Here is a 22,686-nt window from a genome sequence, read left to right on the forward strand (position 1 = left end):
AGGGAACAGTTTCATCTGTTTTTCCTGAAAGGTGAACTGAACCAGAGATATATGGAAGTATATGCAGGTAGGAGAACATCAGCACTTTCTGAATTATGTCTTTGGAAGTGCTGCAATTTACAAGCTTTTCTTGCCTTGCTTATGCTGTTGTGGTTAAAATGCAGCTGAGGGGTTTCAATCACCACTGTGCTACAGGAACACTAGATTTGGTTATACCACTGGCATATGAATGCACCACAGCAGAGAGGCTGCAAAATTCATGTAAGAAGAAGCAAGCTAAGGAAATTTGTGATTTATAGGGATAAAACTGAAACAGATAATGTGTTTGCCCTATATTCTAAAATTATTGAAATTTAATCTGTGGTCCTGAGAAACCATGCTGATAAAGCTTAAAATGAAACTTTATTTTAAAATAAATCTTTATTGCACCTGTCCAAAAGCACAGCCTTTCTATTTTGTCTTGCAGAAAAATAAAAAACAATCAAAAGAGTGAGCAGGAAATAATTATTTTTATTTTAACATGAAATCAGAAAAAAACCCCAAACTTATCTTTGAGATTTGCTGCTACTTTTTGTTTATTAAGGGAAAAACAAAGTTTAGGACAGTGGTTAATATTTCAAAACAGTGTTCAATATCCTGATTTTACATGAAGTTTTCTAAGAAAATAGTTGGTCAATACAAATTTTTTACTAACAGACCTTAGCAAAAATCAAGCTTAAAAGAAATTACAGATATTAGAGAAAATTTTGATTCAATTAGTGTAGCAAGGACTTCGAACTTCTTCATAATGGCTTGTAGCTACACAAGCACATTTTGCACTTAGTATTCCTGTGGTAACCCTAAACTCCTCAGGGCTCACTGCAGCAACTGCATATTTATCCTAACTTTTAATTAAAAATTAAAAATAGACAGATGTTGCAAAGAATCAAAAAGGAAATTTTAGGGTTTGAAATTATTCATCTATCAAACATGCTGCCAGAATTTTCATCTTGAGAGGTGAAATGGTGAAACAGTAATTCACACAAGAGGAATGTGATAAGAGGGCATTGAATCACTTCCAGTGGGATTATTCAAGGCATGCAAAAGGCCCTGGATTTCAGCCACAAATCCTGCTCATTTGCCTTGGAATAGGTGACACTGTTCATCTAAACGACCTAGATGTGTGTAATCACTAGGGAGTTTTCAATGATAATGTGTTCAAATACCAACTACTAAATAATATTTGCAATCATTAAACTAAATCAAAGTTGATAGAAATGACCACTATTTCAATTTGCAAGTCTTATTCCCCTTAAATTGTTCCAGGATGTTAAGGATGGTAATTGCTTCAAAGTCCTTTGTATGTGTGTATGCAGAAAGTAGGGTGGGAAGAGATAGCATCAGTTTTGGGGAGTAAACCCTTAGAGGAACAAGTGCTCATTACAGTGTCTTAAATAGGTGCTCTTTCCAGATTGAACTCAGATGAAAAACCAAATAATCAGTATGGCTGTTACCCTGGTTCCTTCTCTGGTCAAGTTTCCAGAGTCCAGCAAAAAAAGGGGCTTTTTAATGCATTTTATAAAATCCTGTATGTAAAGCCCATGCTCCTTCTTCCTGGCATGTCAATCTGCTGTTAAGCTAAATTCCTGGTACTATACGATCACGGAACACTCCTGTTCTTCACTTTGTGAGAATTCACAGACTGTTTTTTCTGTGAGTACGGAGCAATCTTTGGAAAAGTGGAAAGGAAAAAAACCCAGTATCAAGAATCAGAATTCAAACAAAGTTAAGATGGATGCTCAGGCCTAACTCAGCTGTTCAAAGAAGATTTTGGCTTCAAAAAGTGGAGATTCATCATTACTACAGATGATACAGGAAAGACATGCACTTTGAGACATGAAGATATCCAGGAAGGAAATTGTGGTTTTTTTCCACACAAACGTTTATGGGCTTAGAGACATTTGTTTAGCAAAAGCAAAGCAAATCCCGGCATATGACAATGTCATTTTGATTTAGATTAGATCACAACAGACTAAATTCAAAATTCCTTTTCAAACCTCCCAAGACAGTAAAACTCAGACCCTAAATCAAGCAAAAATAAATGAATCTCAAAAACACTGCAACAACAAAAAAAAATACGCTAAATCAAAAAGTAATATGAAAAATAGAAATTTTAAAAACAGAACCAAATATAAAATATTACCTTTGAAGTCAATACATGATTTATTGTAGATATTTTAGTACATTGACCATCTAGCTAAGTCATTAACCAGATCTGAGTCATGGTAATGATATTACATTTTAAGACAAGAGAAAACTAAAAAGGGAAAAAGAAAAAGAGACTTTCACACGAGAAATTCAATTTCCTTTTGGCTCTATTGCCGCCAGAGACCAATTTGGAGCAGGTCCTATGATAAATCCACCACCCAATGCCATTGCAAATTGCTGGGTTAATGAAGGGAGTTCAAGTAGGGAAATGAGAGGAGAGAGTAGCAAGGTGCTGATCGTCTGTAAATTACTTGCTGCAGGGCGTACGATGTTAAAGCTCAGAGAGTGGAATACACCATTTTTTTCTTGGATGATAAGCAGAGGATTTACTTCACTTTCATTACTATATTTCACCAAAACCTCCCCGTCAAACTAATTCATTTTTGTATATGCAGCAGTGTAAGGTTATGGCAGAGGAATTTCATGCGCAAAAAAGGAGTGAAATAAAGGCAGATTAGAGAGAAAACATATGAAGCTTTTTAGGCTAGAAAATACTTTTCTAAAATAATGAAAGTGATGTTTTTAAAATGTTTGATACTGTTTACAGGAAAAAAAAAAGTCTGGCAACTTGCTTTTGCAAATTCTTGTATATTGTACCTTCACACTTCCTTTCCTGGTAGTTACTTAAAACTGGAGGAGGGAATCACTTTTTCCCATAATACATATGCCATCTATAGGGAATGGTTTACTTCCCTTCCCCATGTGTTCCAAAACCATAATTGTAATTATCTTAACTAACTTCATAAGGTAACTTCGTATTTTTTTTTGTGAATTCACTATTCCTGTAACTTCATCTTTGCATTGCAGATTTTTTTTAAGTACACCAATATCTTTACAAGTGAACCAGGTTAAAACTACTGAGACATAACCTTTATTTCTTGATTTGGTTGTTTTGGGGCTTTTTTCGTGGGGGGAGGAAGGGGAATGTTTCTTTGGTTTTTGTTGGTTTTGTTACTGTTTTTTATACCTGATAGTTCTATCAAGTGAAGAAAATACTTAAGACTGCTCCCCTGCCTCCTCTAAATATCTGGCATTAAATTCACTGCTGTCTTATAGCCTCAACTTTCAGACACCTTCATGCATTAATGGAGTTACTTTTGTAAGTGGCATTATCCTCATGTTCGTAGGGTTAGTATTTTCTCTAATGTTGCTCTCTTTGGCCTTTCCAGGAAGCCAGGCTCTTTTGCATGAAGAAGGATGCAGCATTTCCACATGAAGCTTCAGAGTGAGCAGAATCTGGTTATGGCATCTATCTGTTGCCTGTTCAGGAGCTACAGTGTGTGTCTTGATCCCTTGTGACTCTTCTTGCAAATAAAAATGTAGGAATTTAAACATTTCAGTGTTTTTTATTTTACCATTCCATCTTCTGAACCAATGTAACAATGCTGGCTTGAACTGTGAAGCAGAAGGAAAAAAAGTTAATATAAGATAAACAGACAGACATAAGCTTCTCTATCGTTTTCTAAAAATTTCAGCTTTGATGCTCATTACTTTATAGAAATAATTTTAAGTTGTCAGTTTTTCTAAGTAGTGTCGTATGTGAATTTTCAGTCTTAGTTGTTCCCAAGAACATTGCTGTACTTTTTTAATTAATGTGTTTAAAGGTTGCAAACGGGAAAACTGTAACAATTCCCCAAGCCAAGAAAATCAGAGCACATCTTTAAACAATCTAAAGGAAAACTCCTCTGTTCCAAGAGGAAAAGAAGAAATCCTTCTGACATCTTACATTTTATTGAGTTAACACTTGTTCATCATATGAGTATATAAGTAAATTTTTCACGTCCCCTGTGAAGATGCTTCTAGCAGGGAAAAAGGGCTTGCAGGCCATGATACACTGGCGCTGGTACATACTGATAGCTATATTAGCCAAAACCAAATAGACAAAGAAAAGCCTTACATGTTAATGAAAGCATTCAGACCCCATGCAAAGGACTTTGACACAACAGTGAGGCTTCTATAGCGAATAGCAGGGAGTCCTTGATCCTGTGGAGCCTGATAAGAGAGCAAGCAGCCATCGACATCAAGTTAACAAGTCCTTTCATGAACAGGAGGGCACTCTTCTGCCCCCCTGATGTCATGGCTAATGCCGGCTAAAACATCCACCGAATTACTTGCAATATGTTGGTCCTATGGAAAAGATAGGAGATGAAACATCGTGATTTCCTTAGTTTTGAAAATTGATGTAGAAAGTTAGAAAGGGCTGACGATTTTGTTAAAAAACAGGAAGAAAAAGTAGGGTTCATAAACCTGTGCCAAATGCTCCCCACTTCACAGGTGATGCAATAGCTTCAGGTTGTACCGTCAAGTAAACACCAGGTGGTATCTGATAAAAAAAAAAAAGACTTTCACCTCGTCCTTCTGTTTTGAGATGTGAGGGCAGCTTCGGACTCAAGAAGCTGCTAAAGAACGACTGCTTGAGTTTCATACAGAGGGCCCAAAATGCCAGTCTCAAATGCCCTGGTCAGTGGCTATTACCTTGCTACGTGTGCCAGCAGCACTGGTTATCATCACCTATAAAATCTCTTCTTCCACTCACCTGGAGAGAAGACAATTTCTAAAATTCTAATCTTTTGATTCTAAATTTCCAGAGGAAAAAAGAAAATGGCAGTAATAGAGATTCTCCTGTGCTATTACTGTAAGTGAGCCCTTTATTTGCCATTGGACTGTGAAAAGATCTATGCTGAAAGTTATTGCCCTGCTTCAGAGAGAGCTATCTCATTTCATTTTTCCTAACATTTGCCCTAGCTGCCATGGAGAGTGTAAAGAACTGATACTTTTATACCCGAAGTAAGATGTGTGTTACCAGCTTCAGCTGCAGACATAGGCACAGTGCCTGCTCCCTAGATACATATGACTTTTGTCTCTTCACTATCTGGAAGCATCTTCCAAAACATTTCTGAAAGGACACACTAGTAAAGAGAGTTGGTGTGACTTTCCTACTAGCCCAGAATGAATATAATTAAGTGCTGTAGCCATCTGTCCAGACACCAGGGTCTGCATGCCTTTTCCAGACTTGGTAGCCAGAAAACTGGATTAAAGAACGTAACTCCTTCTATGTTTTTAGAGAACACTATGAAAGGTCAGGTCCTTGAGTGAGTGCCTCTACAAGCTTTAATCTCTGATTAAGCACAGGAACAACAAAAGCCTGAAGGCAATTGTATTTCTTACTGAAAGATTAATTAAAACTTATCAGAATGCTCTTAATTTAGTCTTTGACCTTTTGAATGTGCTAACAAGTCAGAATAATTGTGTAGAATCTTCGCAATAGACAAACAAAACAAATTGTAAAAGCATCAAGCTTAAATTGGTGGCCTGTACATCTGCAGCTGAAGTGGGTACCTTATTTGCTCAGCAAATTTTCAGTAATAACTTCTGATTTTCAGCTGCAGCCCTTAAGCAAGAACAGCTGCCAAAATGGAGGAACAAGTTTCCTGGGGACGTTTAGCGTAAGTACAAAGTATTTTACTGGTAGTCATTGGGAACATGCTAAATATTTGAGGTGAGCAAAATATAGAGGGTTTTTTTCTCAAAAATAGTAACAAGCTTACTTTCAAGACATGTAATTTCACTTTCTAAGCTTCTTCATTATTTTTGTTATTGGTCTAATTTCCTAACATTGTAGATTGTGGCATGGTGAGGCATGGGGAGTGGACCAAGGGCAGCTGCCTCCATCGTCAGTGTGTCCAAGGGGTCCTTGCTGTTTTCCTCATGATCTAAGAGGTGGCTCTGGTAAGAGACACAGAACACTGTGTATGATGGAAACCTTTAAACCAGCAGCCAGCTGTCCATTCACGTTACTCATGACTATCTCTGAGTCAATGCACCTGCCTAAAACAATGAGAGTGTTTGTGGAGATCCCTTCACATCAAAGAGTTAAATGGATTTAAATTCCTTCTACCCCCACCCCATACCCAGCTGAATTTCCTGAATAGCGCTGACACTGACCACCAAAATGACAGAAAGTTATAATTCCTATAAAAGTGGCACTTCTCTCCACAGAAGAGTGTGGATGTGGCTTGGGGCAAATTAGAGCAGAACTGATGGGGTCTGGAGCTTTCGAGTGTAGGTGGCAGAGAGCTTCTCAGGGGTGTGAGGACAGGCTCAACTAGCTAGCCTCAGTCCCATTAAAGACCAGCTTGTCACTAGCTACTTCAGGTTTTGCCAAAACCATTTGCCAAAACTTTTCTACAATAGGAACAATTACATTTGACCCATCACAGTAGTGACGAGACTCTGAAAAACAAGTGCAGTCTCTTCTCTCTTTTGACCCAGATTTGAGGCACATGTAGGACATTGATAAATAGGGCTCCTATTCATTGTGTCAATTTCAAAAGAAGTAGAGATTTGGGGGATTTTTAGAGGATTGTTCCAACATTAAACTCACTGTGAAGTTTGAAAGCCTTGGGTAAATCATATCAGGAGTTTGTAGAGTTGTCCAAAGTTTGAAACTTATCCTTCATTGGAAAAAAAAAAGGAGAACAATTTCCTTTTCCCACTTCCATTAGTGAATAATTCTAATTTATCTGGCCTACCAGAAATTTAAGAATGAGATCTGATGAGTATACATGTGTGTTCATACAAACACAAATTAAAGTGAAGAAGAAAACTACATACGTATGCAGAGACATTTAGTTTTTGAAGTTCATATTTACTTCAGTAGATAGTATATATATATACACACAATATACTAAAATACAAAAACAGACTTATCCCAACAGAGTGATGCTGAACAAATTTGATTCATGACCAACATGGTGAGCTTCTTTCAGAGGCTCTTCAATTTAAACAAAAGTCTTCTAAATGCATGAACTTATCTATATATGACAAAAAGGGCTCTTCTTTGTTGAACATTTAGCACATTAAGATATTAATGCAAGAATTAAGCAAACAAAAAAAACCCAACATTCTGATTACTAAATTTGCTAATTTACTTAATAGCTTTACCAGGTTAATTGGATTTTGTTAATCTCTCTACAATTAATTTTTCTATCCACATTCTCTTGAGAATATTCCCTGCATAGGAAGAAAAAAAGCCTGAGAGCTTTAGTACCCTGACATTTTTGTTTCACATTAAAACAAATTTCAGAGTCTCTAGAGGGAACATTACCTCCAGCTACTTACTTCATATGCACTTGCAGAGAAAAATATGGCAGTACTTAAAATGCAACATTCTAGTGAATATCTGAGATTTACATATGAATACTCAGATATTTTCTCTCCTAAGCACCATAAAATCTCATCAGTCATTTCTAAAACGTTCTGAGTGCCGCTGTTTGCTGCTCTTTCAAAATTGTGAACACTGTCTTTAAGGACCCTCCATCACTCCCTGTTCTGCTGAAGTATTTTCTGTGAGGGCTGAAAGGAAGTAGTTTAGCGCAATAAAGAATTTGAAACAACGCAGGAAAATCATTCTTGTTTCTGTTTAATTTAAGCTATTTAAATGGAAGGCTTTTTGTTTGTTCAGGTCTCACATAAAGAATCCTCCTGACTGGATGCAGGTTGGACACAAGTCTGAAGGACTGAACCTTCAGCAGAAAGCCTGTCTCCTGTTGTGCCAACTCCCACCGCTTTGGCAGCTTCTCTAAGGAGAGACAGACAGAAACAGAACCGTGGTTCCTGACCTGCAGAACACTTTGCATACAGAGCTTCAGACAGTTGGCAGGTCCAGACCTGACTGATTATCTGTCAGTGGCTTATTATCTGGTGGAAGAATTGCAGTACACCTCCATGTCCATCTTCCTCACAGCTGCACTAATGCCAGGGCTGAAAAACTGGAAGGCCCGTATGAGAAACGACCTCCTTCTTTTAAAATTTCAAAGGTTTATTAAACCTTACAAAAACACAACAAAGTATGAATAAGAAAAAGTTACAGCACTGGGAGCACGGAGCTAACACACCATGTGCTCACCCACAAAAAGGCTGCCCTGCCTTCTATACCCCTGGGGGTTGCCTCAGGCAGTCCTGGCCCTGCCCAGAGGCTGCCAATCAACTGTTCTTCACTGCCCATTGGTGGAGACTGCTCTCCTGTAACCTGATTGGCGGTCAGGTGTTGCCATGCCGCTCCCCCTGGCAACAAGCCTGCCCCGCCCCCAACTGCCCCGTGCAAGGGCACAGAGCTCGCCCTCCTGCCGCATGTCCCGACCACCAAGGCCGTCCCTTGGCAAGCATCCAGGGGGAAAGGGGACTATGGAGAGAACACAGGACATCTAAACAACAAACCACAATAGCATAACTATACATCAGTAAAACTTCTTTTAACACACACACAATATTTATCCCTTAATTGTGAGAGCCAACCGTCGCATTACCCATCTACAAAGAATGTTTCCTGGAAAATGAAAGAAAGGTGCAATCCCCCTCACCCCTCACTTCTGTGCACTTTGAAATGGCCTTACTTCATCCAGCATATCATTCAGTACTGAAAGGTCAACTCTTCCAGTGAAAAAAAAAAATTCATATACTTGTTATTTATTTTTATAATTAACTTCAATGGTTGCCTGTTTCAGCCTCTGAAACGATGAACTTGAAGATGCTTTCACAGTGTTTGTGCAAAGTTTTTGTTCTTATAAACTATTGGCTCATTTTGTGGGGAGTTTTGAGTTTGAATTTTTTATATTTTTTCGCAGAGGAAACTTTTCTTTTGAGTCATGGTTTTTAAAGTTTGTATCTTAAATATTTCTCAGGGCTTTAGGTCTGTATTTCACCATTCTAGTTACTTTTGACATGTACAAAGAAATTTTTATTTCAAAACTAATTCTAGGATTTAACATATTCTATTTCTTAAAAAATGAAAAGTATCAAAAATGAAAAGTATTTGTCAGAATATTTAAAATGCATTTTCAAAATGTGAATCATGTAAAAACACAGCTTGTTTAACTAGAAAATTCAGAACAAAAAGATTCTGTGCTACCAGAACTTCCTTTCAAAAACAAAAATAATATTACTGATTTTCCTTCTTTGAACATTTTTATCTTGGGGTCTTTTCTCAGTAACACTTATTTCTTTAGAGCTGGAAAAATCATAAAAGAATTTTTACTAACACCTTAAGATAGAGATGTATTTATTTTTAGTGTGCATACTCAGAGGCTTTTCAGTTCTGGCAAGTAACTAAATGATCAAATTGTTTACTTTCTACCTTAAAGAGTTTCATTTGAAACTAAAAATGGGACAGGAAGAATCACAAAATTAAATCTCATTTCCACTTTTCATATTTTTTTTCCTCTAGAGAAGAGTCTGGATTTATTGCAGAGTAAATTTATACCTATGCCCATCACAACAGAGCTAGCACATGATTGATGTCAAGTGCTAAAATGTATGCCCAATGACAGTTTATTATCATTTATTTATTAAGTCTGATGTCTTCAAAACTGGCATAAATTGAATGAAAACCTGATCTTTCCATAAATCTTAGGAATGTGTCCTTGTGACACATAGCAGTAGGATTCATAGTATTAATATTTATTTAGAGCACACACAATATCCTTGAGTCCTGGTTGTTTCATTAATTTTCAACATATTCAGTGACTGATTTCTTTATTCCCAAGAACAGGTATTGTTTGGATTTGTGTCTGGTTTTGGTTTTTGTTTTTGTTTTTCCTTTTTTTCAAAGAAAAGAATCAATGAAATAAGATATCTTTGCCAATCCCAACAGTTCAGGGTACCTTACATGGTACCGTATCTCCCAATAAAACCACACACAATAGAGCTCTATGTTTACAGTCTCACAGTCAGTGAGGAAGGTGTAGGAAAAACAGCCTATGTTCATACTCAGGAGGGATTGATTGCTGCATAAGCAATGGTTTCTCTTCCAAAAGTCTTCCCTACATGGGGAGGTTTAGTCACATAGCTGCTCTTGTACAGACCACCAGTAACACAGGTAGAGCCCGCAGCTGGGAAAATCGATTCATGCACAGTTCTATCAAACACAACAACAGCATTTTCGTTCCTAATGTGGACTGCAGAAACCTTGTTTAAAACATGTTAGCTGATCATGATGGAGCTCATGTGAAGGAATGAGGTCACAAATGTCTGAAAATGTCTCAAAATGTCTAAATCAACATTTTCTTCAAATATTGTCTGCCTCCCTGTAGGCCTTAAGTCTTTTCCCACATTGAGGCAATGGACTTGGACATGGATTCCTCTCTCTCCAACACAGCCAAATGTAGGATAAATTCTATGTTTTTGTGGGACAAGTTCTGTTTTAAGCTAGATTTTTGGGCACAGTGTATACAGTTGCACTGAACTAACTTTCCCTTTCTGGCTTTACACTCCCCATCCCCAGCCACACAAACATGTAGCAATATTCCCAATCTTACTAATCTAATAACTGATTTACATTGCTCCAGGCTAAGAAAAACAAGCCAGCACCCCATGAGGCATCCCATAAAACCCCAGCTGTCCATCCATGTCTTACCTTGTTATGAGATAGCAAACACTGACAAGCACTTAATATAACAGCAGAAAGTTGTGTTAACCCTTTTTCCACCCTTTTTTCCCCTGTTCTTTCTAGTAAGGTTTAAATTCTTAAAGGGTTATATTTTATGTATATTTTTTCTTGTACTTGTATAAATAAGCCAAAATGTGAAAGGAACAAGAACATTTCATTCTCTACCCAGTGTTCCTTAGATGTAAATGTCAGAAGGGCAGTTCAATGGAGTTCAGTTTCTGATATTTTTTTCTCACCACAAACAAGAACCAGAGTTACCAGAGATAAGAAATCCTATTTAACTTAATCACAAGTAAATTAATTTCCACACTGTACTTAATACACTATTCCATCATGGAAGTGATCATTAGTTTTTATTAGAGAACAGAAGGGGATGGTACAGAAGTGCATAAGATTAGGGAAATATTAGTCAAAAGACAGCAAATAATGTACTTTGACTTTTCTCATTAAATCTATTCAATACAACTGGTATTCCTTAACATTTCTATTATCAAAACCAGTTTTCTTATTCCTTCAAATTACACGTTTTTCTATTTATTACCTTACTTCAAGTATTAGTTATATTGAAATAATGTGCATTTTTCAATGTCTATTATTCTTTTTTTTTTCTTTTTTTCTTTTTTCTTTTTTTTTTTTTACTTTTTTCTGGACTGTGAGAAAAGGCAAATTTCACTACTACAGTCATAGTCAAAGGCTTACATCCTCAGCAGGAAACCTATCCTCCTTTTCTCTCAGAGAAGCACAGAGCCTATTTTGTCTGTGCAGCTTATCATTCTGCTGCACAAGGTTAGAAAAATAACAGGCTCAGAACAGGGTTTAGACCACAGATACATCTGTGTATGTCCTGCCAACCACACAGAATTGTGCTGGCTCCTGCATTCTCTAGTGGAGAATGTTACCATAATGTCTGGCCACAAAGGTATCCCAAAGCTTCTGGTTTGCTCAGTGAGCCTGGAACAGACGCACCAATAAATTAATCTGTAATTTTACAGCATTTAGAAGACACCAAATAGCCCTGCTCAGAATGTTGTCTGCTGAGACAGCATCAAAGACCCAGTCTGTGGTTAGCAAAGCAGTGCTGGCAGCTGTACATAAGATCTGTGTGCTGCTGGTGTGTGTAGAGAGTGTCCACCTCCCAGACAGACACAGGAATGGCTGCCTGGCAGCCACGAAGTTCTGAATGGGGACCAAGTGTTACTGTCTGACTTAGACTCTTCTCTCAATATGGATTTTGTAAAAACATGGATTTGTAAGACAACATACATTGGAGCTTTCACCAGAAAAGCGAGTGAGATAACATCTCTCTTACCTGACACATCAGGAACAGCAGAAATTTCAACAACAAAAATTAGTGTCACCACAGGACAAATTCTAGGACACTTCTCCTGTGAAAAGGGATCATGAACTAACAGGACTTTGGTTTCTTGATGTCCTTTATGAACATTTAAAACAACCTGTGAAAGTTATTTGAGAAGCCATCTTTAGGAGTGAGGTCTCCTATCAAATTTTTATTGTGCAGTTGACAGCTGCCAAGTGTTGCAGACATCACATTTCAAACCCCCGTCTTTTGAAATGCCCATCTTTGAAGAGGACAGCTAATTCCCTGTACCAGGATATACTGACTCTCTGTGTTCCTCTTTGTATATCTGCATGTCTGATTTCACGCTGTACTTGCATATTGTTGCAGTGAAGGTCAAGCATGATACTTATTTTATTATAGGTCTAAAGCTACAGTCCAGCTTCACAAAATTTCCCTGTTTAAACCTCCATGTCCTTCAGCAGGACTTTTCATGTCCTTCAGCAGGACTCTTGCAAAACATACAGTTGTAGGTTTAGGCCTCAATAAATGGTATTGTCATTATTATTTATACTATAGCTGCTCTGTTGGACACTGCAATAGCCAGAATGAACAGATGCTCAGGAAATTTTTCAGTGGCATATAGCTGACCTTGTCATCTCATAGAAGATTTTGTAACACTGCTTATATATATTTCTTTTTTATATAATTACAGAAAACTATTTCATGTTTTCTCATGCTTGCTGAGAATAAGGAAGGCAATAAATCTGGATTACAGAGGAACATGAGTACAGGTTATAGCAGTAGTGTGGTTTAAATAAAATGTCTTATCATTTGACTTGAAACTATATCATTGTAACATTTTGGAGGCTTGAGTGAGCAATTATAGAAATAATATATCTACAGCGCTACAGAAACACAAATACCTACAGAAAACTAAGCAATTTTAAAACCTACTAAAAAACTAAACAAAACCAGAACAATCTTCTTGAAAATCTTGCCCTGAAAGTATTGTATGAATTTTCAATCATCTCATAAAATCTGCTGTTTCTTATAGTTGAACTGAGTCTCAAAGATCACCTTAAATGATATACCAAGTTGGCCTAGGTGAGAGAACTATATCAGCTTTAAGCAAGGACAAGAAATTACTGTGGCAGAAATCACAAAATGTAGTACAAAAATGTCTTCAGGGAAATGGTAATAACCTATGCTACTGGTATGCAGTTTTTTGACACCCATGAAGACACTTTGTCTTCATGGACATATGACAATGGATTATTTCTCAATCACAGAAATGCCACTATTTTTATACCAATTATCTTTGACTGTTAGTCTTTAAGTTATGCATTTTTCTATTCTTCTGTCAAGCTTTGGTCATTCCATGAAGGAATAGATAGAGAGTTTGGGGAATTAGATCCCAAATTACATGAGAATAATTAAAAAATAGACACTAACAGTAATATTTCATATATAAAGGGCTAAAAATTATTCACCTAAATAGTTTGGATCTCTTCTTAAAAAATTGGCAGCACAGCTGGTCACTTTTTCATAGTTATTATTTCTGTCTGAAAATTAACACATTCTGAGATGGTGATGAGTTACTGAGAAACGTGAAGGCTGCCAGCTGTAGTAAGTTCAAAGATCTCTTTCTCTGCCTGTAAATTGCCACCATAAATGTACTGTCACAAACCACAATGCTATAAGACATGTGTTGGCATTTCTCTGGTCAAGAAATTATATAACCTCATATTGGTTTTCAACACCTGCACTATTTACAAGCATTTGAGTCCTTGCCTGCTCAGTCCCTGAGGACAGCAATGCAGTCTTATGATCTGTTAACCATGAGGATTCATTTCTGTTGTCATGTTTTGCTATAATTAAAACTGCCTGTTCAGTCATTTATAGTAAGCCTGAAAACCCAACTCAAAACAGAGGAGCTGGGAATGTTCACTTTCCGAGCCACACATGGGCTCAGGGCATATAAATAAAACATTCCCTTCACTTTTTCCACATTCATAGCTTTGTTTTCTTCCAGCTCTGTGTCTCATTCTCTTCTATCCCTACTGTTCAAATACCTTCCAGCATGTATGGCTTTCTAACCTTGTTTCTAAACCCTAGAAATTCCTCTTCTAAACAAAGAAAAGGAGGATGAGTATATCCTGGCTATGGTAGGAAGTGATACAGGATTTGGACTGGTCCAGGAAATCCATTAAGAGATAGTTTCCTAGTCTTTAAAACATTCAGGCCAAATTCATTCACATGTTCACATAGTACTGTGAATTGAATCTGGATTGAACAATGAATTCCAATTATAATAAAATATATTGTTGGATCCACCTGCTTCTAGAGTTTTAGGGCTGGGTCTTTAAGAAGCCCTTGTTTGCTCAGGAGAGGTCCGGTGGAGATTTATGTACAGTGAAAACCAAGCAAAATAAATGTAGACAAGAATTGCAGATTTGTAGACATCAGACAGGTAATAAAACTCACAATAAATGCAAAATATGCAGATTTTGTCTGGAATTTAGTCAGGTGCCATCAGGAATATTTACAAAGTTAAGTGAATGTCTTTCACTGGGTTATTTGGATTAAGATCATTAAGACTGCCTAGAAACAAAGGAGAGCAAAAAACAAACAAGAGTCAGAACATAAAAACACATTAAGACAAAACTATAGAAGAATCCAGTAACTTCTCATGGAATGTCTGTAGAAGATATAGATTGATAATAATATGTTGGTTCTTCCATGTCCTGACTTTAGTTGGTAGAGAAGAATATGATAGCCCTTAAAATACACATGTCCATTCTGTAAAATACATATTGAAAGTAGTGAAGGCAGTAGTCATTGAAGGCAGTCAGATATTATGTTGACAGGGTTTGAGGTTTTGTTCTCTCTAAAACAGATTATCACCATGGTATTATGGTAATTCATAAAATATTAGACTGAATAAGATTAAAAGATAAAAAAAGAAATAGAGAAAAATGTTACAGGTTATTTTTATGCAATGTGTGGTGACACAGCCACATTAGCCTTTTTTTTACAGGGCTACTAAACATCTATGATAAAAGCAGAACCTTAGAAGATCTCTGATGTTTCCTGATTTGCCCTTCATTAGAAACATCACAACAACATATTTTATCCCAGTATTTGTTCATGCCCAACAGCGGCTCAGAGAAAGCACATTAAGATGAAAAAGGAAATGTAACTCAGTAAAAGTTTGTCTCAAACTCCAGCATAGGCATGGAATAATGCAGGTTCACTGCAGCTATTTAATAAACAGATTCCTAGATCAGCTATAGAGCTGCTTTGAACAAATTACTTTACTCCTCAAAGTGTTGTTCTTCCCATCTATAAAATGAAAACATTAACACTTATATTCCACATAAAATGCTGCAAGATCTCTAAATAAAAAACGTTCCTTATGCTTTCACTTCTGATGTGTCAGCCATACTTTCTGCAAATTTCTAAAAAAAAAGTCAGATCTCTTCTGGTATCACCTCAGCAGTGTTAGCGTATCTCTTTTCTTAGCTTTATTGCTTGAGTTGTGAATGTAAAGGGCAAGTTTTGACTTGATGTACAGTACTGTGCTTTCCAGGTCATCTGGTTATATGTGCTCAATATTCTTTCAACACTGACAATTTCACTGGATGGTCTCAGTGAATTTGTTCACATTCAGTTTGCAATTGTTAAGTAGTCTATTAATCACAGTCCTAGCAATGGAATAAAATGACAATAAGAGTTATGTCAATGCCAGGTTTTCACAGCTAAAACTCAAAATTACAATTATTCAATAAAATAAATATACATGCCATAAATATGAGCCCATAAACAAGCATAGGCCCAGTGCTTTCCCAATAGGAGCAGAACATGATTTACTTTGCTCTTTTTTCCTTTCCTTTCCTTTCCTTTCCTTTCCTTTCCTTTCCTTTCCTTTCCTTTCCTTTCCTTTCCTTTCCTTTCCTTTCCTTTCCTTTCCTTTCCTTTCCTTTCCTTTCCTTTCCTTTCCTTTCCTTTCCTTTCCTTTCCTTTCCTTTCCTTTCCTTTCCTTTCCTTTCCTTTCCTTTCCTTTCTTGTCTTCCTCCTTTATTTCTGCTTGAGAATTCCTTATTTATAGGCTTCTGCTACTGACATCCAAGACATTACAGGAAACATTTCAAGACATAACTTGACTGAAAGAAATTAAACAGTTGAGAAATTGCACGGTGCTCTATATTTTACGACTGAAGAAGTTGAAATATGAAATGAGAAAAGCATCTCTTTTACTGTAAACAAATTATGTATTTTCTACATAATGCTTAAAACAAACTTTCATTTGTGTTTGCTTAGATATGTGTCTGTCATATACTTCCTTAGTGCAAAGTATAAAATCTAAAACAAGAGCATAAATCTTTGATTTATGCTGGTTTCATGAAGATTAAAATTTGACCCTTTTCCTGTATTTGTTTATATAAGACATGAAAAATGGCATGTTTTTCAAGTAATTAATAACTGAGAGACCAAACTAATAATAAAGAGCTTGTAAATTAAAATGTCAAGTAAACCAACGCAATATTTAATAAATTAATATGTTGTTTCTGCGATTACATTTTAATGTCATTCTAATAGCTTGATTATAAAGAACAATTACTGCATTTAAAGTAGGCTGGGCAGATCATAACCAGACTCAGATCTAATTTTAAATTAACCTGGATATAACCTGGATCTTAACAGAAATATATTTCTTATACAACCAAAATTGAACTTAATTATCAGAATGTGAGATTTTTTTCCTATTTTCTACCATATATCTACTAATGTAATTTCTTTTGATTTTTTAATGACTTTTTTTCCTCACTCTGCCTCCCAATACACTTGTAACCTTTCCCTTCTAGAATACTTTACTAATTACTTAACCACCTTTGTGGAAATTAGAAAAATTGACGGTCATTGACACAGGATAAGCTCTTTTGCTACAAAACAGGAGCCCTTAAAGTCCGCACCCCAGCCTGCAATCTTGCACCCAGATTCCAAAGATGCTGGAAAGGATTAAAAGTAAGATGAATGAAGAAAATATCAAAAGTTAGAATGACCTGTTTTGAGGAAAACATAATTTCTGGAAAATCTCTTCTAAATAGTAATTTGTCCTCTTTCATGACAATTTTTTTCCTCACAACAAAAACTTAAGGAAAGAGATTCTTTAAAATAGCCATAAGGCATCCAAAAAAACCACATTGGATTTAAAAACCAGGAGCCATTTCATAAGACTGGTAAAGTTGAATCAATTTTCATTCACCTGCTGGCGGACTGAAGGCAGTTCATTGGACTGTCTGTTTAGGACCCTGGAGTTTCCCGAGTCTAAGGTCAACATTGATTTTTATTTCTGTAGTTACCAAAATAATTTTATCTCTCAAAAAAATCCTTACTTTTCCAAGTCATCTCTTCTATATTCATGAAGACATAATTTCTTACTAGCAATTTGTGCCTTGAAAGAGAATCAGTGGATTGCAACAAATATGTTGTTAAACAGCATTTGTTCTTTTGGAAAGTACACCAAAAACACACCAGATGTGTTATTTCGTCTTTATTATTATCAGCCTTTAGGCTATCACTCATTTTAAACTAGATGCTTTGGCAACAGGACGCTCACCATCTTTTGAGGTCAGTGTGCACAAACCCCAGTGTATTAAATGCTCTTACCCATAGCTTTTTCCACACCTAGAAACATCCATCACCATGATGGACGTTTGTTGTTTCTAAATGTTTGTGAACAGTTTTATTTCTGGCCCCTTCAGATGTTGTTTTTCTAATTTAAAAATTACTTGCTACTTTTACCATTTTGTCCAGATCCCTGGAGTTAAGTATTTTCTAAAATAAACTTTAAATGGGACAAAAGACAAATACTTGAATAAAGAAACATGGCATGTAGTTCATCAGTGTAACCAGAGAGAGCAAAAGAGAGCATCAGTGAAAGGTAGACTTAAGTTTTCCTTCATGTCTGAGATAAGCGGATAAAACCAGTATGTTTTGGCTACAGCAAGCTGTGACAGTCCTCAGCATTCCCCTTGTTGACCTGCCACTTAATTTGCTCGGGAGATCTCTCCCCAAATCATTTCCACCAAAACATCCATATGGCCGGGGACCTACTCTTGTTACTCTTTAAACCTCTGAGGAGAGGTTTAAAGGAGGTGCATAGGATGCAGAGCTCAGGAAATTCCTTCAGCATTGCATCTGGCAGAGCAAAGGAGCAAGAGGTAGCTACTAGCATTGGGGAGGTGATAATTAGCTGAGGCAAGAGGTTGATAGCCACTGCCTCAGCCTGTGCAGCTGCATCCAGGGTGTGGAAGTGGTGAATGTTCATAACTGCGTGTCAGAAGGACATCTGACATTGATGGATAATGTTAAATCAAATCAGAAGGGAGCAATACAGTAAAAACGAAGCCTAGGAGCTATTGAATATATTAGGAGAAAGCTCTAGAATGAATTTGAAGATTTTAAAGTGAACCAAAACAAAGGCATGGCACAAAATTTAAAAAATCTTCTGCTGGCAGCAAAATGCCTCCTAACTTGAGACATCTAATGCTTATTTAGAAAGGGATATAAAGCTGTTTTGGTATATTTTGATACTTGAATGCCAGCCAAAATTAAGAGTCCTGTGACATGCCTCTCTTTACCATGTTGCCATAGAGGAAGAAGGTATTCTTGTCCCTTTTAAATGGTGAGAAAATGAGTTTTGTTTCCACCAGAAATTTCAAGATTTCCAATGTCTGTTTCAAAAATAAATAGGACCCAGGTACACAGACAATGTTCACTAAGATAGATCTTATTTGCAAGAACAAGTATTCATTAGGTCTCATAAATAAACAATGCAAATTATGGCAACTGGCAGAGTAACTGAACAGCTGTGCAATACAGTTATAGAAAGTATAGCAGCTTCCCCTAGGAGGCCTGTTTTTTGAAAGTTGAACATTTTTCCCATAATTTCAGAGTCTTGATTAGTTTGTGTTCAGTCTTACTGCTGCCATTATTTCAGGTCAGAGATTTCCTTCATCAAATCTTGCACCAAGATTCTAGATCAAAAACAATTAAAAAATGTACTTTATATCTGCCCAATTGTGAAATACTGTACCTGGTAAAAAGCCTGAACTGCTGATCCTTCCATTACTGAATTTTGGGCCTCATGGAATGGCTTTTGTCTCTCTCACATGAGCCTGTCATTAAATAAAAGGTAAAAGGAATCAAATACAGGGGTACAGCATAAAAATGACAAATGGAAAAGACTAATTGGGTAATTTAATACATTTTTCTGCCATTTTACTCTAATTTCTCAGTACATTTGGTGATGCTTTGTCTAGTCTAACTTAAAATGTCTGAGGCAATGAAGTTTCTATCCTAGGTTCCCATAAGAAAATAAATAATTCCCAGAAAAGTAAACATTAACTGTTAGTCAGAAGACTATATTCCTCCATAATTTTCATTAACTCAGTTTACTATTGAAAAAAAGAAAGAAAATGTTTCAACACCTTGGATACATAAACATACTGCTATGGGTTGCGTTTTACTATACCTCTTCTCATTCATGTTAATTGTGTGAGTCCACTTTCTTAGCCCACAACAAACAGTAATTCAAATGCACTGAGGTTACTTATAGTTCAGCACTGGTGCTTGAAAGGAAGGGGCACTTATGAAGAACTTACTTTTAGGTAAGAGCAAATAAAAGACATGCTCCAAGGGCCCACTCACTACACATCAAACAAACACTGAGAGAATTTCAGAAAGAGTAGAACTAGTCTGTCAGATAAGCCTGCTAAAGACCCTGAAATGCACTAACTGAACTTCAGGGCCTCACCACCAATTGTTTCCCCTTAATGTTATTTAATGTTTTTTATTATGCATGCCTTGTTACAGTAGAAATTGACTTAGAATGCCTTTTGCTCATTAAGCAACATTGTTACTGTTCATTCTTGCACCAGATTAAAATAACAAGTAGAAGAAATTACAAGAGATCATGGGTGATTTGTCTGTGTATTTGAACTCTAAGATACTCCTAGACAACAGTTAATGATTTAGAACCAGGTTGATATTTAAGTACTATTTAAAGGAAATAATGTTTTTAAACAGAAATACTGCTTATTACACTATCAAGCACCAAAAAGCCTAGTAGGACTAAGGATGGATTTTGCTACATTTTCTGATTTAAAAGATGGTTTGAGTCATGGACTATTTTGTGCCCTGATAACATAGGTAGGATATGTTAAATCATTAGAGGAAAAATCAAAGTAACACCTCAGTACAATAAGTCATATGGAGTTGGGAATATCACACACATTTATTAGAAAGTATTTAAAATTTAAATGTTCAGGTCCATAAAGTGACTATCATGCCATCAGATCATTAAAAGGTTACAAATACCACAAAGCAATGTTGTGTTAAAATTCCATCAAGTACTAACAGATTTTTTTTATTAACTAAAATACACTGCATTACTTCCTTAGCAAGTCACAGTGTAATTAGTAGATCTGAACACATTAATATGAATAAAATGTCAACTTGTTCTTATACAATTCCTTTCTCACTTTCAGTTGAAATACACCTGCTATTCTTCCAGACTTTATGAGTCTAATAACCTGCTTTTCTACTTTGAAGAGTTATTGTGTATCTTGAACAAACTGGGTACCCTGACACAGCCTCTTACGCAAAGCATTTCCAAATTCATTTTTCTTAGGATAGTGAAGTCAGCTTCTCAGTTCCAGTAATATAATTCCACAGTCCATAGCACTGACCAGCTGTCAACTCAGATTGCAAAATCAGACTAATTCTTGGGAATTTTACAGGTTAATTTCCTACCCCAAGTAGATTTTACATTGGTCCCCTGATGTTTGTTCATGCCAAAATTCAATTAGCCTTGTCACAAATATTTATTTTATGGTATTACATCTTTTTCATTCCCCTGTGAACCCTCTAACCTCCCTCACATAAAACCACTGTGTTGTCTTCCATTCTGGATTTTTTCTGTTCCTAAACTTTTGCTGCACATTTCACAGCCAAGTCTTTCTTTAAGCTATAGATCAAGTAGTATTGCATCATATAGTCCTAGTTGAAGATATCAGGCTCCTCCAATTGCTTGTCTTGCGCAGCAATTTTACATTTCTTGAGGAAATGTGGCATAATACAGGACCTGTGACATAGTACAACTGACTTCACTAGGGATAAGTACTTGTCAGCTTGGAGTGATGCAGATGAAATAATATCACATCTAGCATGATGTCTGCTTACATGAGTTTAGCAGTATCATTCACAGGGTCAACTGCAGTGCTTTCACCTTGACTCCCTTACTTTTGCAGTGTTTCTGGCATGTTGTCCCTCAAAATATTCATACTATGTCTCCCTTTCTGGTGCAGACAGAGAGCATTCAAATAGACCCTACCACTAGCAGCATTGTCCCCAGACAATGTCTAATAACCTGTATTATAATCCCTGGGGGGTTGTTTATCTGTCTAGTTGAAGATCATCCTGATTTTCAAGCTTAAGGAAGTTTGATGCCTCAGGTTAAAGTCAGACAACTAAAGACAAATCAGCGCAGCACAGGTGAAAGTGTGGAAGACAAGATTCACTAAGCCACCACTACAGAAATTTTCTGAATGTATAGCTGGTGGCTGCATTTGCTGAGTAGTAAAGATAGAAGAAAAATGTTGAGACAGTATGTTGAAGACTGAAATATTACAGTTTATGACTTAAACATGTTCATGAAGATGCTTTTGCCTGTTATAGCAAAACTGTATTACAAAGGCTGCAGAGAAGACCACAGCACCCTGAGTGGGCCCTGAAGGAGGCCTCATGCTGCTCGCTGATGAAGGTAAGATAAAATAACAATTCAGGGCTGGGGGAGAGGAATAAATCCACAGAGCAGAAGTTTAACAGCTTCAGAGCAGAGAGCACAGCCCCAGGGCTCTCAGCTGCCAGGCCCACACAGACCCTCACACCAAAGGCTGAGGGCAGAGAGGCTTTGGGTGCGTGGGGAAAAGGCTCTGGAGAGAGGCAGCGAGCGCCCATCCTCCGCTGCGCGGAGCAGCTCAGCTGCGGGGCCCTTCCCCCGGGAGAAGCCGCATCCACATCAGGGACACAGGGGTGCCACGGGTGCCAAAGGTTCCCAAAGGGGTCCCCAGACCCTGCAGCAGAGCACCGCAGAGCCATGCAGCAGATCACAGTGTTGAAAGGGACAGTGTCAAACTGGTCCCTGCAAGGGAGGCTCCTGGGCTCTCCCACCTGGCCCAAAGGTATATTCATCCATCAGATTCTAGAGTTTTTGGAGTGGTGTGGTGGCACTGTAGCCGCAGGGGATACTCAAGAAGACCAGATGGAGAGGGGCAAGGAGATGTCATTGGGACCCTTGGAAGGGGTTCTACCTAATTCCTGTGACTCTCTCCCTGTCCCGCCACTCACCCTATGCACTCTCTCTATTTCTCTTTCCTTCTTTTCTCTTTCTGTTTGCCTCTTTTACTATTAAGAAAAACATATCAAATTTTTGGCACCAACACCTAAACTCGTTTGGTTTTAACTGTTTTTATAGTATATTTCAAGCCTTTCTGGGTCTGATAAGTTTTATTCACAGAGGCTTATCTTTCATTGTTTTTCTGGGTTAAACTGGTTCACAACACAGTAAGAGATCTTTCCCAGAGCCTATAAAAACTGCAGTACCTTCTACACTTCATCATCACTTCCC

At 37.1% G+C, this 22,686-nt stretch overlaps 2 long non-coding RNA genes across 2 annotated transcripts; both read right to left on the reverse strand.

The window, feature by feature from the left end:
• Positions 1-490: 490 nt before the first annotated feature.
• Positions 491-8,272, reverse strand: LOC111941804 (uncharacterized). Its single transcript, XR_002870273.2, has 4 exons — positions 7,869-8,272; positions 4,495-4,570; positions 4,145-4,374; positions 491-3,642 (listed from the first exon to the last, which is right to left on the reverse strand). It is a non-coding gene; the product is annotated as an uncharacterized LOC111941804 (long non-coding RNA).
• A 3,031-nt stretch (positions 8,273-11,303) lies between these two features.
• LOC147648391 (uncharacterized) lies at positions 11,304-22,039 on the reverse strand. The gene is made up of 3 exons (XR_015281174.1): positions 21,240-22,039; positions 19,093-19,174; positions 11,304-15,697 (listed from the first exon to the last, which is right to left on the reverse strand). It is a non-coding gene; the product is annotated as an uncharacterized LOC147648391 (long non-coding RNA).
• Positions 22,040-22,686: the final 647 nt, after the last annotated feature.

This window comes from Cyanistes caeruleus, chromosome Z (genome assembly GCF_971803275.1).
Source record: "Cyanistes caeruleus chromosome Z, bCyaCae1.hap1.1, whole genome shotgun sequence".
NCBI lineage: Eukaryota > Metazoa > Chordata > Aves > Passeriformes > Paridae > Cyanistes > Cyanistes caeruleus.